Consider the following 12,923-nt stretch of genomic DNA (forward strand, 5'->3'; position numbering starts at 1 on the left):
GATCTCCCTGTGCTATGTGGTTACTTCCCACTAGCTATCTCCCCTTATTTTTAAATTGGATTGTTTGTTATTTTGCTATTGAATTGTATGAGTTTTTAATATATTTTGGATATAACCTGTGTTAATTCCAATGGCAAGGAACTTTTTCCCTGTGTTTCTTAGAGAAATATTACATTTGCAGGTCTTACATTTAATTTAAATCCTTAATCCGTTTGAAGTTAATTTTTGTGAATGGTGTAAGATATGTGTCCAGTTTCACTGTTCTGCATATGAATATCCAGTTTTCCCAATACCATTTATTGAAGAGATTTTTCTTTCCCCTTGAGTATTCTTGGCTGCCTTGTCAAATATTAGTTTAACCTATAGTGGGCTCTCAGTCTGGCTACATTGGTCTATATGTCTCTTTATATCAGAACCATACTGTTTTGATAACTATAGTTTTGTCATATAGTTTAAATCAGATAGTTTGATTCCTCCAGCTTTGTTCCTTCTCATTATTGCTTTGGCTTTATGAGATCTGTTTTACACATTTAGAATTGTTCTTTACTAATTCTGTGAAAAATGTCTTTGGAGTTTTGATAGGGATTGCATGGAGTCTATAGATGCCTTTGAATGGCATGGATATTTTAACAGTGTTATCTCTTCTGATCATTGACATGAGAAACCTTTCATTCATGTTTCTCATTTCTTTCATTACTGTCTTGTAGGTTTCAGTGTATAGAACTTTCACTTCCTTGCTTAAACTTATTCCTAGTATTTTTTGGTCTTGGTGCTATTGTGAATGCATTATTTTTCTTTATTTCTCTTTCTGATATTTCATTGTAGTGTGTAGAAACACAACTGACATTTGTACCTTGGTACTGAATGTTGCAACTTTGCTGAATTTGTTTATTAGGACTGTTTTGTTGGTGGTGTCTTCAGGATTTTCCATATACAGGAATATGTCACATGGAGAGAGAGACTTCTTCCTTTCCAGTTTGAAATTTCTTTTCTTGCCTAATTGCCCTGGCTAGGAATTCCAGTACTATGTTGAGTAAAAGTGGCTAGAGCATGCCTCTTATCATCTTAGAGTAAAAGGTTTCTTTCAGCCTTTCACCTGAGTGTATTAGCTGCAGATTTGTCATGCTATGTCCTATATTATGTTGAGGTATGTCCTTTCTACAACCAATTTGTTGAGAACGTTTATCATGAAAACATGTTGAAAATTATCAAATAATTTGTATGACTTTTATTTATTTATTTAGTTATTTTTTATTTTAACATCTTTATTGGGTATAATTGCTTTACAATGGTGTGTTAGTTTCTACTTTATAAAAAAGTGCATCAGTTATACATATACATATGATCCCATATCTCTTCCCTCTTGCATCTCTCTCCCTCCCACCCTCCTAATCCCGTGCCTCCAGGCGGTCACAAAGCACCGAGCTGATCTCCCTGTGCTTTGCGGCTGCTTCCCACTAGCTATCTACCTTATGTTTGGTAGCGTATATATGTCCATGCTTCTCTCTCGCTTTGTCACAGCTCACCCTTCCCCTTCCCCATATCCTAAAGTCCGTTCTCTAGTAGGTCTGTGTCTTTATTCCTGTCTTACCCCTAGGTTCTTCATGACATTATTTTTTCTCAAATTTCATATATATGTGTTAGCATACGGTATTTGTCTTTCTCTTTCTGACTTACTTCACTCTGTTGACAGACTCTAGGTATATCCACCTCATTACATATAGCTCAATTTCGTTTCTTTTATGGCTGAGAAACATTCCATTGTATATATGTGCCACATCTTCTTTATCCATTCATCCGATGATGGGCACTTAGGTTGTTTCCGTCTCTGGGCTATTGTAAATAGAGCTGCAATGATCATTTTGGTATATGACTCTTTTTGAATTATGGTTTTCTCAGGGTATATGTCCAGTAGTGGGATTGCTGGGTCATATGGTAGTTCTATTTGTAGTTTTTAAAGGAGCCTCCATACTGTTTTCCATAGTGGTGGAACCAATTCACATTCCCACCAAAAGTTCAAGAGTGTTCCCTTTTCTGCACACCCTCTCCAGCATTTATTGTTTCTATATTTTTTTATGTAGGCCATTCTGACTGGTGTGAGATGATATCTCATTGTAGTTTTGATTTGCATTTCTCTAATGATTAATGACGTTCAGCATTGTTTCATGTGTTTGTTGGCAGTCTGTATATCTTCTTTGCAGAAATGTCTATTTAGGTCTTCTGCCCATTTTTGGATTAGGCTGCTTGTTTCTTTGTTATTGAGCTGCATGAGGTGCTTGTAAATTTTTGAAATTAGTCCTTTGTCAGTTGCTTCATTTGCAAATATTTTCTCCCATTCTGAGGGTTGTCTTTTGGTCTTGTTTATGGTTTGCTTTGCTGTGCAAAATCTTTACAGTTGCATTAGGTCCCATTTGATTATTTTTGTTTTTATTTCCATTTCTCTAGGAGGTTGGTCAAAAAGGAACTTGCTGTGATTTATGTCATAGAATGTTCTGCCTATGTTTTCCTCTAAGAGTTTGATAGTTTCTGGGCTTACATTTAGGTCTTTAATCCGTTTTGAGCTTATTTTTGTGTATGGTGTTAGAGAGTGATCTAATCTCATACTTTTACATGTACCTGTCCAGTTTTCCCAGCACCACTTATTGAAGAGGCTCTCCTTTCTCCACTGTACATTCCTGCCTCCTTTATCAAAGATAAGGTGACCATATGTGCTTGGGTTTATCTCTGGGCTTTCTATCCTGTTCCATTTATCTATCTTTCTGATTTTGTGCCAGAACCATAGTGTCTTGATTACTGTAGTTTTTAGTATAGTCTGAAGTTACGGAGCCTGATTCCTCCAGCTCTGTTTTTTGTTCTCCAGATTGTGTTGGCTATTCAGGGTCTTTTGTGTCCATACAAATTGTGAATTTTTTTGTTCTAATTCTGTGAAAAATGCCACTGGTAGTTTGATAGGGATTACATTGAATCTGTAGATTGCTTTGGGTAGCAGAGTCATTTTCACAAAGTTGATTCTTCCAATGCAAGAACATGGTATATCTCTCTATCTATTTGTATCATCTTTAATTTCTTTTATCAGTGTCTTATAATTTTCTGCATACAGGTCTTTTGTCTCCTTAGGTAGGTTTATTCCTAGATATTTTCTTCTTTTTGTTGCAGTGATAAATGGGAGTGTTTTCTTGATTTCAATTTCAGAGTTTTCATCATTAGTGTATAGGAATGCCAGAGTTTTCTGTGCATCCGTTTTGTATCCTGCAACTTTACCAAATTAATTGACAAGATCTAATAGTTTTCTGGTAACATCTTTAGGATTCTCTATGTATAGTATCATGTCATCTGCAAACAGTGACAATTTTACTTCTTCATTTCTGATTTGGATTCTTTTTATTTACTGTTCGTCTCTGGTTGCTGTCGTTAAAATTTCCAAAACTATATTGAATAAGGGTGGTGAGAGTGGGCAACCTTGTCTTATTCCTGATCTTAGTGGAAATGCTTTCAGTTTTTCACCATTGAGGATGATGTTGGCTCTGGGTTTGTCATATATGGCCTTTATTATGTTGAGGAAAGTCCCCTCTATGCCTACTTTCTGCAGGGTTTTTATCATAAACTGTTGTTGAATGTTGTCAATAGCTTTCTCTGCATATATTAAGAGGATCATATAGTTTTTTTCTCCTTCAATTTGTTAATATGGTGTATCACGTTGATTGATTTGTGTGTATTGAAGAATCCTTGCATCCTGGAAGAAACCCCAATTGATCATGGTTTATGATCCTTTTAATGTGGTGTTGGATTCTGTTTGCTAGTATTTTGTTGATGATTTTTCAATCTATGTTCATCAGTGATATTGGCGTGTAGTTTTCTTTCTTTGTGAAATCCTTGTCTGGTTTTAGTATCAAGGTGATGGTGGCCTCGTAGAATGAATTTGAGATTGTTCCTCCTTCTGCTACATTTTGGAAGAGTTTGAGAAGGATAGTTCTTAGCTCTTCTCTAAATGTTTGATAGAAGTCGCCTGTGAAACCATCTGGTCCAGGGCTTTTATTTTTTGGAAGATTTTTAATCACAGTTTCAGTATCAGTGCTTACGATTGTTGTGTTCATATTTTCTATTTCTTCCTGATTCCGTCTTGGCAGGTTGTCCATTTCTAAGAATTTGTCCATTTCTTCTAGGTTGTCCATTTTATTGACATAGAGTTGCTTTTAGTAATCTCTCATGATCTTTTGTATTTCTTCAGTGTCAGTTGTTACTTCTCCTTTTTCATTTCCAATTTTATTGATTTGAGTCTTCTCCTTTTTTTCTTGATGAGTCTGGCTAATGGGTTATCTATTTTGTTTATCTTCTCAAAGAGCCAGCTTTTAGTTTTATGGATCTTTGCTATCGTTTCCTTCATTTCTTTTTCACTTATTTTTGATCTGATTATTATGATTTCTTTCATTCTGATAACTTTGGGGTTTTTTTGTTTTTCTTTCTCCAATTGCTTTAGGTGCAAGGTTAGGTTGTTTATTTGAGATGTTTCCTGTTTCTTAAGGTAGGCTTGTATTGCTATAAAGTTCCCTCTTAGAACAGCTTTTGCTGCATCCCTTAGGTTTTGGGTCATCGTGTCTCCTTTGTCATTTGTTTCTACGTACTTGTTTTATTTCCTCTTTGATTTCTTCAGTGATCACTTCGTTATTAAGTAATGTATTGTTTATCGTCCATGTGTTTGTATTTTTCAGAGATATTTCCTGTAGTTTATATCTAGTCTCATAGCGTGTGGTAGGAAAAGATACTTGATACAGTTTTCTTAAATTTACCAAGGCTTGATTTTGTACCCAAGTTATGATCTGTCCTGGAGAATGTTCCATGAGCACTTGAGAAAAATATGTATTCTGTTGTTTTTGGATGGAGTTTCCTATAAATATCAATTAAGTCCATCTTGTTTAATGTATCATTTAAAGCTTGTGTTTCCTTATTCATTTTCAATTTGGATGATCTGTTCATTGGTGAAAGTGGAGTGTTAAAGTCCCCTACTATGAATATGATACTATCGATTTACCCTTTTATGTCTGTTAGTATTTGCGTTAGTAGGTGCTCCTATGTTGGGTGCATGAATTGTATCGTCTTGGATCGATCCAAGACGATCGATCAATTGTATCGTCTTGGATCGATCCCTTGATCATTATGTAGTGTCCTTCTTTGTCTCTTCTAATAGTCTTTATTTCAAAGTCTCTTTTGTGTGATATGAGAATTGCTACTCCAGTTTTCTTTTGGTTTCCATTTGCATGGAATATCTTTTTCCATCCCCTTACTTTCAGTCTGTATATGTCTCTAGGTCTGAAGTGGGGCTCCTGTAGACAGCATATATATGGGTCTTATTTTTGTATCCATTTAGCCAATCTGTGTCTTTTGGTGCGAACATTTATTCCATTTATATTTAAGGTAATTATCGATATGTATGTTCCTATTCTCATTTTTAAAATTGTTTTGTGTTCATTATTATAGGTCTTTTCCTTCTCTTGTGTTTCTTGCCTAGAGAAGTTCCTTTAGCATTTGTTGTAAAGCTGGTTTGGTGGTGCTGATTTCTCTTAGCTTTTGCTTGTTTGTAAAGGTTTTAATTTCTCCATCAAATCTGAATGATATCCTTGCTGGGTAGAGTGATCTTGGTTGCAGGTTTTTCTCCTTCATCACTTTCAATATGTCCTGCCACTCCCTTCTGGCTTGCAGAGTTTCTGCTGAAAGGTCAGCTGTTAACCTTATGGGGATTCCCTTGTGTGTTATTTGTTGTTTTTCCTTTGCTGCTTTTAATATGCTTTCTTTGTATTTAATTTTTGACAGTTTGATTAATATGTGTCTTGGCGTATTTCTCTCTGTATTTATCCTGTATGGGACTCTCTGTGCTTCCTGGACTTGATTAACTATTTCCTTTCCTATATTAGGGAAGTTTTCAACTATAATCTCTTCAAATATTTTCTCAGTCCCTTTCTTTTTCTCTTCTTCATCTGGAACCCCTATAATTCGAATGTTGGTGCATTTAATGTTGTCCCAGAGGTCTCTGAGACTGTCCTCAGTTCTTTTCATTCTTTTTTCTTTACTCTGCTCTGCAGTAGTTATTTCCACTATTCTATCTTGAAGGTCACATATCCGTTCTTCTGCCTCAGTTATTCTGCTATTGATCCCATCTAGAGTATTTTTCTTTCATTTAATGTGTTGTTCATCATTGTTTGTTTCATCTTTAGGTCTTCTAGGTCCTTGTTAAATGTGTCTTGCATTTTGTCTATTCTATTTCCAAGATTTTGGATCATGTTTACTATCATTATTATGAATTCTTTTTCAGGTAGACTGCCTATTTCCTCTTCATTTGTTAGGTCTGGTGAGTTTTTATCTTGCTCCTTCATCTGCATTGTTTTTCTGTCTTCTAATTTTGCTTATCTTACCGTGTTTGGGGTCTCCTTTTTGCAGGCTGCAGGTTAGTAGTTCACCTTGTTTTTGGTGTCTCTCCCCAGTGGCTAAGGTTGGTTCAGTGTGTTGTGTATGCTTCCTGGTGGAGGGCACTAGTGCCTGTGTTCTGGTGGATGAGGCTGGGTCTTGTCTCTCTGGTGGGCAGGTGCACATCTGGTGTGTTTTGCGGTGTCTCTGGACTTATTATGATTTTAGGCAACCTCTCTGCTAATGGGTGGGGTTGTGTTCTTGTTTTGTTAGTTGTTTGGCCTAGGTTGTCCAGCACTGTGGCTTGCTGGTCGTTGAGTGAAGCTGGGTGCTGGTGTTGAAATGGAGATGTCTGGGAGATTTTCGCAATTTGATATTATGTGGAGCTGGGAGGTCTCTTGTTGACCAGTGTCCTGAAATTTACTCTTCCACCTCAGAGGCACAGCACTGACTTCTGGCTGCAACACCAAGAGTCTTTCATCCACACAGCTCAGAATAAAGGGGAGAAAAAGTAGAGAGAAAGAATTAGTAGAAGTAGGAAGAAAGAAAGAATGAAAGAAAGAAAGAAAGAAAGAAGGAAAGGAGGGAAGGAAGGAAGGAAGGAAGGAAGAAAGAAAGAAGAAAAGTAGCAAAGAAAGAAAGAAAGGAAGGAGGGATGGTGGAAGGAAGGAAGGAAGGAAAAAGGAAAGAAAGAAAGAAGATAAAGTAAAATAAAATATAATAAAGTTATTAAATTAAAAATAGTTATTAAGAAAAAAAGTTAAAAAAAAAAAACCAAAACGGACAGATAGAACCTTAGGAAAAATGGTGGAAGCAAAGCTATACAGGCAAACTCTCATACAGAATCATACACATACACACTCACAAAAAGAGGAAAAAGGAAAAAAAACCCATAAATATTGTTCTCAATGTCCACCTCCTCAATTTGCGATGGTTCGTTGTCTAAAGCGGGGAAGGAGGGAAAGAAAGAAAGAAAGAAAGAAAGAAAGAAAGAAAGAAAGAAAGAAAGAAAGAAAGAAAGAAAGAAAGAAAGAAAGAAAGAAAGAAAGAAAGGAAGGAAGGAAGGAAGGAAGGAAGGAAGGAAAGATGAAGTAAAATAAAGTTATTAAAATAAAAAATAATTATTAGGAAAAAAATTTTTTTAAAAATATGGACGGATAGAACCCTAGGACAAATGGTGGAAGCAAAGCTATATAGACAAAATCTCATACAGAAGCACACACGTACACACTCACAAAAAGAGGAAAAGGGGAAAAAATCATAAATCTTGCTCCCAAAGTCCACCTCCTCAATTTGGGATGATTCGTTGTCTATTCAGGTATTCCACAGATGCAGGGTACATCAAGTTGATTGTGGAGCTTTAATCCACTGCTTCTGAGGCTGCTGGGAGAGATTTCCCTTTCTCTTCTTTGTTCTCACAGCTCACAGGGGCTCAGCTTTGGATTTGGCCCCACCTCTGCGTGTAGGTCGCTGGAGGGCGTCTGTTTTTTGCTCAGACAGGACGGGGCTAAAGGAGCCACTGATTCGGGGGCTCTGGCTCACTCAGGCCAGGGGGAGGGAGGGGCGTGAAGTGCGGGGCAATCCTGCGGTGGCAGAGGCCGGTGTGATGTTGCACCAGCCTGGGGCCCGCTGTGCGTTCTCCCGGGGAAGTTGTCCCTGGATCCCGGGACCCTGGCAGTGGCGGGCTGCACAGGCTCCCTGGAAGAGGGGTGTGGATAATGACCTGTGCTCGCACGCAGGCCCCTTGGTGGCGGTAGCAGCAGCCTTAGCATCTCCTGCCCGTCTCTGGGGTCCGCGCTTTAGCCGCGGCTCGCGCCCGTCTCTGGGGTCTGCGCTTTTAGCTGCGGCTCACGCCCGTCCCTGGGGTCCGTGCTTTTAGCCCCGGGTCGCGCCCATCTCTGGAGTTCCTTTAAGCAGTGCGTTTAAACCCCTCTCCTCGCGCACCAGGAAACAAAGAGGGAAGAAAAAGTCTCTTGCCTCTTCGGCAGCTCCAGACCTTTTCCCGGACTCCCTCCCAGCTAGCCGTGGTGCACTAACCCTTTCAGGCTGTGTTCACGCCGCCAACCCCAGTCCTCTCCCTGCGCTCCGACCGAAGCCCGATCCTCAGTTTGCAGCCCCGCCCGCCCCGGCGGGTGAGCAGACAAGCCTCTCGGGCTGCTGAGTGACGGTTGGCACCGATACTCTGTGCGGGAATCTCCCCGCATTGCCCTCCGCACCTCTGTTGCTGTGCTCTCTTCTGCGGCTCCGAAGCTGCCCCCCTCCGCCACCCACAGTCTCCGCATGCGAAGGGGCTTCCTACTGTGTGGAAACCTTTCTTCCTTCACAGCTCCCTCCCACTGGTGCTGGTCCCGTCCCTATTCTTTTGTGTCTGTTTTTTCTTTTGCCCTACCCAGGTACGTGGGGAGTTTCTTGCCTTTTGGGAGGTCTGAGTTCTTCTGCCAGCGTTCAGTTGGTTTTTCTGTAGGAGTTGTTCCACGTGTAGATGTATTTCTGATGTATCTGTGGGGAGGAAGGTGATCTCTGCGTCTTACTCTTCCACCATCTTACACTTTATATGACTTTTATCCTTTATATGACTTTTATCCTTCATTCTATTATTGTGTAATCCATGGATTGACTTGTGTATGTTGAAACATGCCAACATCCTAGGAACTAATTCCACTTGATCAAGGTGTATGACCCTTTTAAAGTATTGTTGAATTCTCTTTGCTAGTATTTTGTTGAGAATGTTTGCATTTGTATTTATCAGGGATATTGGTCTGCTGATTTCTTTTCTTTTAGTGACCTTATCTAGCTAGCTTTGGTAATGCCAGGGTAATGCTGACTGAGTAAAATAAGTTTTGGAGTGTTCCCTCCTCTTTAATTTTTGGGAAGAGTTTGAGAAGGATATATATTCATTCTTCTTCAAATGTTTGCTGGAGTTTAGCCATGAAGCCTTCTGGACCTGGACTATTCTTTATTGAGAGATTTTGATTCAGTCTCCTTATTGTTATCGGTTTGTTTACATTTTCTATTTCTTCATGATTCACTCTTGTTAGGTTTTATGTTTCTAGGAATTTTCCCATTTCTTGTAGGTTGTTCAGTTGTTGACATATAATTGTTAGTAGCTTTTTATAATCCTTTTTATGTGTCTTCCTTTTCATTCATAATTTTTTTGAGTCATCTCTCTCTTTTTTTTCTTGGTAAGTCTAGCTAAAATTTTGTTTATCTTTAAAAAAAAAAAACTCAGTTTCATTGATTTTTTAAAATTTTCTCTAATTTGTACTTCATTTATTTCTTCTCTGATCTTTATTTCCTTCTTTCTGCTAAGTTTGGGCTTAGTTTGTTTTACTCTTCCTCTGAGGTGTAAAAGTAATTTTTTTTGAGACCTTTTTCTCCCCTCATAACATATGGTGTTTATTGCCTTTAAACTTCCCTCTTACAATTGCTTTTGCAGCATCCCATAGGTTTCAGTATGTTGTGTTTACACTTACATTTGTTTCAAGATGTTTTTAAATTTCCTTTTTGATTTCATCTTTGAGCCATTGGTTTTTCAGGTGTGTATTATTTAATTTCCACATATTTGTGAATTTTCCAGTTTCTCTCCTGTCATTGATATCTTGTTTTATATTTGTGATCAGAGTAGATACTTGGCATAATTGTCAGTCTTTTAAGATTAAGAATAAGATTTTAAGATTTCTTAAAGATAGTTTTGTGACCTAACACATGATCTGTTCTGGGGAATATTCCATGTGTTCTTGAGGAGAAGGGTATTCTGTGGCTGTTGGATGGAATGTCCTGTTAGGTCCATTTTGTCTACAGTTCAACTTGATTTTCTGTCTGAATGATCTATCCCTTTTTTTATGCTTTATTGGTGATATTTAAAATTATTTATTTTATTTATTTATTTTTGGCTGTGTTGGATCTTCGTTTGCTGCTGTGGGCTTTCTCTAGTTGCGGCAAGTAGGAGCCTACTCTTCAGTTGTGGTGCGTGGCTTCTCATTGTGGTGGCTTCTCTTGCTTGTGGAGCATGAGGCTCTAGGCAGTAGTGGGCTTCAGTAGTTGTGTCATGCAGGCTAAGTAGTTGTGGCTCGTGAGCTCTAATGCACAGGCTCAGTAGTTGTAGTGCAGGGACACAGTTGCTCCAAGGCATGTGAGATCTTCCTGGACCAGAGCTCGAACCCGTGTTCCCTGCATTGGTAGGTGGATTCTTAACCAGTGTGCCACCAGGGAAACCCTATCTATTGTTGAAAGCAGGGTATTAAAGTCTCGTACCATTGTTGGATCATTGTTTATTACTCCCTTCAGATTTGTTAGTATTTGCTTAATATATTTAGCTCTAATATTGGATTCGTATATATTTAATATTGTTGTATCTTCTTGACGAATTGACCCTTTATAATTGTATTATTATAATGTAATTATAAACCTTACATTATTTGACCTTCTTTGATTCTTCTTCCTGTTTTTAGCTTGAAGTCCATATTGTCTGTTGTAAGTATTTTGCTCTTTACTTGCTTGGAGTATCTTTTCATCCCCTCACTTTGAGCCTATTTGTGTCCTTGAATCATAAGTGAGTCCCTTGTAGGCGGCATATGAGTTTGTTTGTTTATTTATCCGTCTAGTCACTCCATGTCTTTTGATTGGTGCATTTAGCCCATTTACATTTAAAGGAATTATTGATATGTAAGGAGTTACTGCTGACATGTTAATTCTTCTTTTTATCTTTTTTATATTATAATTATTTTTTTACAGTATGTGGGCCTCTCACTGTTGTGGCCTATCCTGTTGTGGAGCACAGGCTCTGGACGCGCAGGCTCAGTGGCCATGGATCACGGGCCCAGCCGCTCCACAGCATGTGGGATCTTCCCGGACAAGGGCACGAACCCTTGTCCCCTGCATCGGCAGGTGGACTCTCAACCACTGTGCCACCAGGGAAGCCCAATTCTTCTTTTTTTTAAAAGAAAAGATTTATTTATTTGGCTGTGCCGGGTCTTAGTCGTGGCACTCGGGATCTTCCTTGCCACATGCAAGATCTTCACTGTGGCACGTGGAATCTTCTTTTTTTTTTTAGTTGCATCATGCAGGCTGCAGCTAAGGATTCCACATGATGTTACTAAAGATCCCACATGCCACAATGATGTGTTCATTCTTTACTGACTGTTTTAAAAGTTTCTTTGTTCCTTTTTTCTCTTGCTGTCTTCCTTTGTGAATTAATGATTTTTGTAGTTGGTACTCTGATTTTCTTCTTCTTACTTGTTGGTATCTGTTACAGAGTTTTGTTTTGTGAGAGGCTCACATGAAATGTCTTAAAGATATGACAATCTATTTTAAGCTGATAACAACTTAATTTTGATTGTATACAAAAACTCAACCCTCGATACCCCCCGTACCCATTTGATATTTTTGATATCACACTTCACTTGTTTTTAAAATTATATTCATTAACAAGTTATTGTTATGCCAGCTGTATTCAGTTCTTTTGCCCTTCAACCAATATACTAGAATTAAGTGGTCAACATGCCTCCATGTTAAAGTGTTAGAATATTCTGAAACTGAATATATAGACATGGCTTTACCTGTGTCTTATGTATTTTCATGTTACCAATTAGCATCTTTTTGTGTTAACTTGAAGAACTCCTTCCAGGATTTCTTGTGAGATAGGTCTAGTGGTGATAAATTCCCTTAGCTTTTGTTTATAAGGAATGGCTTTATTTTGTCTTTAATTCTGAAGGACAACTTTGCTGGATAAAGCATTCTTGGTTGGCAGTGTTTTTTGCTTCAGCCCTTTGAATATATCGTTCTGTTCTCTCCTGGTCTGTAAGGTTTTTGTTGAGAAATCCTCTCATAGCCTTATACGGGTTCCTTTGTATGAGAGAATGATTTTTCTCTTGATGGCTTAACATTGTTTTTGATGTTAGAGGGTTTTATTATAATGACTCTTGGAGAAAAAAACTTTGGATTGGAATTTTGGAGTGACCTAATTGCTTTATGAACTTTGGTGTCCAAATCTGTTCCAAGGTTTGGGAACTTCTCAGCCATTATTCCTTCAAATAAGCTTTCCACAATCCTTTCTCCTGCTCTTCTCCTTCTGGGACTCCAGTGATGTGTAAATTGTTTCTCTTATTGTCATCCCATTGGTCCTGTAGGCTTTCTTAATTCCTTTTCATTCATCCTTCTTTTTGCTCCTCAGGATGGATAATTTCCAATGATCTGTCTTGGAGGTCACTGATTCTTTCTTCTGCTTGTCTTCCTTGTCAAGTCTGTTATTGAAGCTCTCTATTGAATTCTTCAGTTCATTCTTTATTTCTTTTTAATGCTTTCTATCTGCTTGTTGAATTTATTTTGTGCTTGTGTTGTTTTCCTGAAAGCACTATTAATTTTCTATGTTCTCTTGCAGCTCTGTGGTCATCTTTAGAATAATTATTTTGAATTATTTCTCTGGTAATTCCTGAATCTCCGTTTCTTTGGGTGAATTATTGTATTCTTACTGTGTTCTCTATTACTTTACTGTTTTCCTTAGAAAATGTTATGACTCTTCATGA

This window comes from Tursiops truncatus (assembly GCF_011762595.2).
Source record: "Tursiops truncatus isolate mTurTru1 chromosome Y unlocalized genomic scaffold, mTurTru1.mat.Y SUPER_Y_unloc_1, whole genome shotgun sequence".
NCBI lineage: Eukaryota > Metazoa > Chordata > Mammalia > Artiodactyla > Delphinidae > Tursiops > Tursiops truncatus.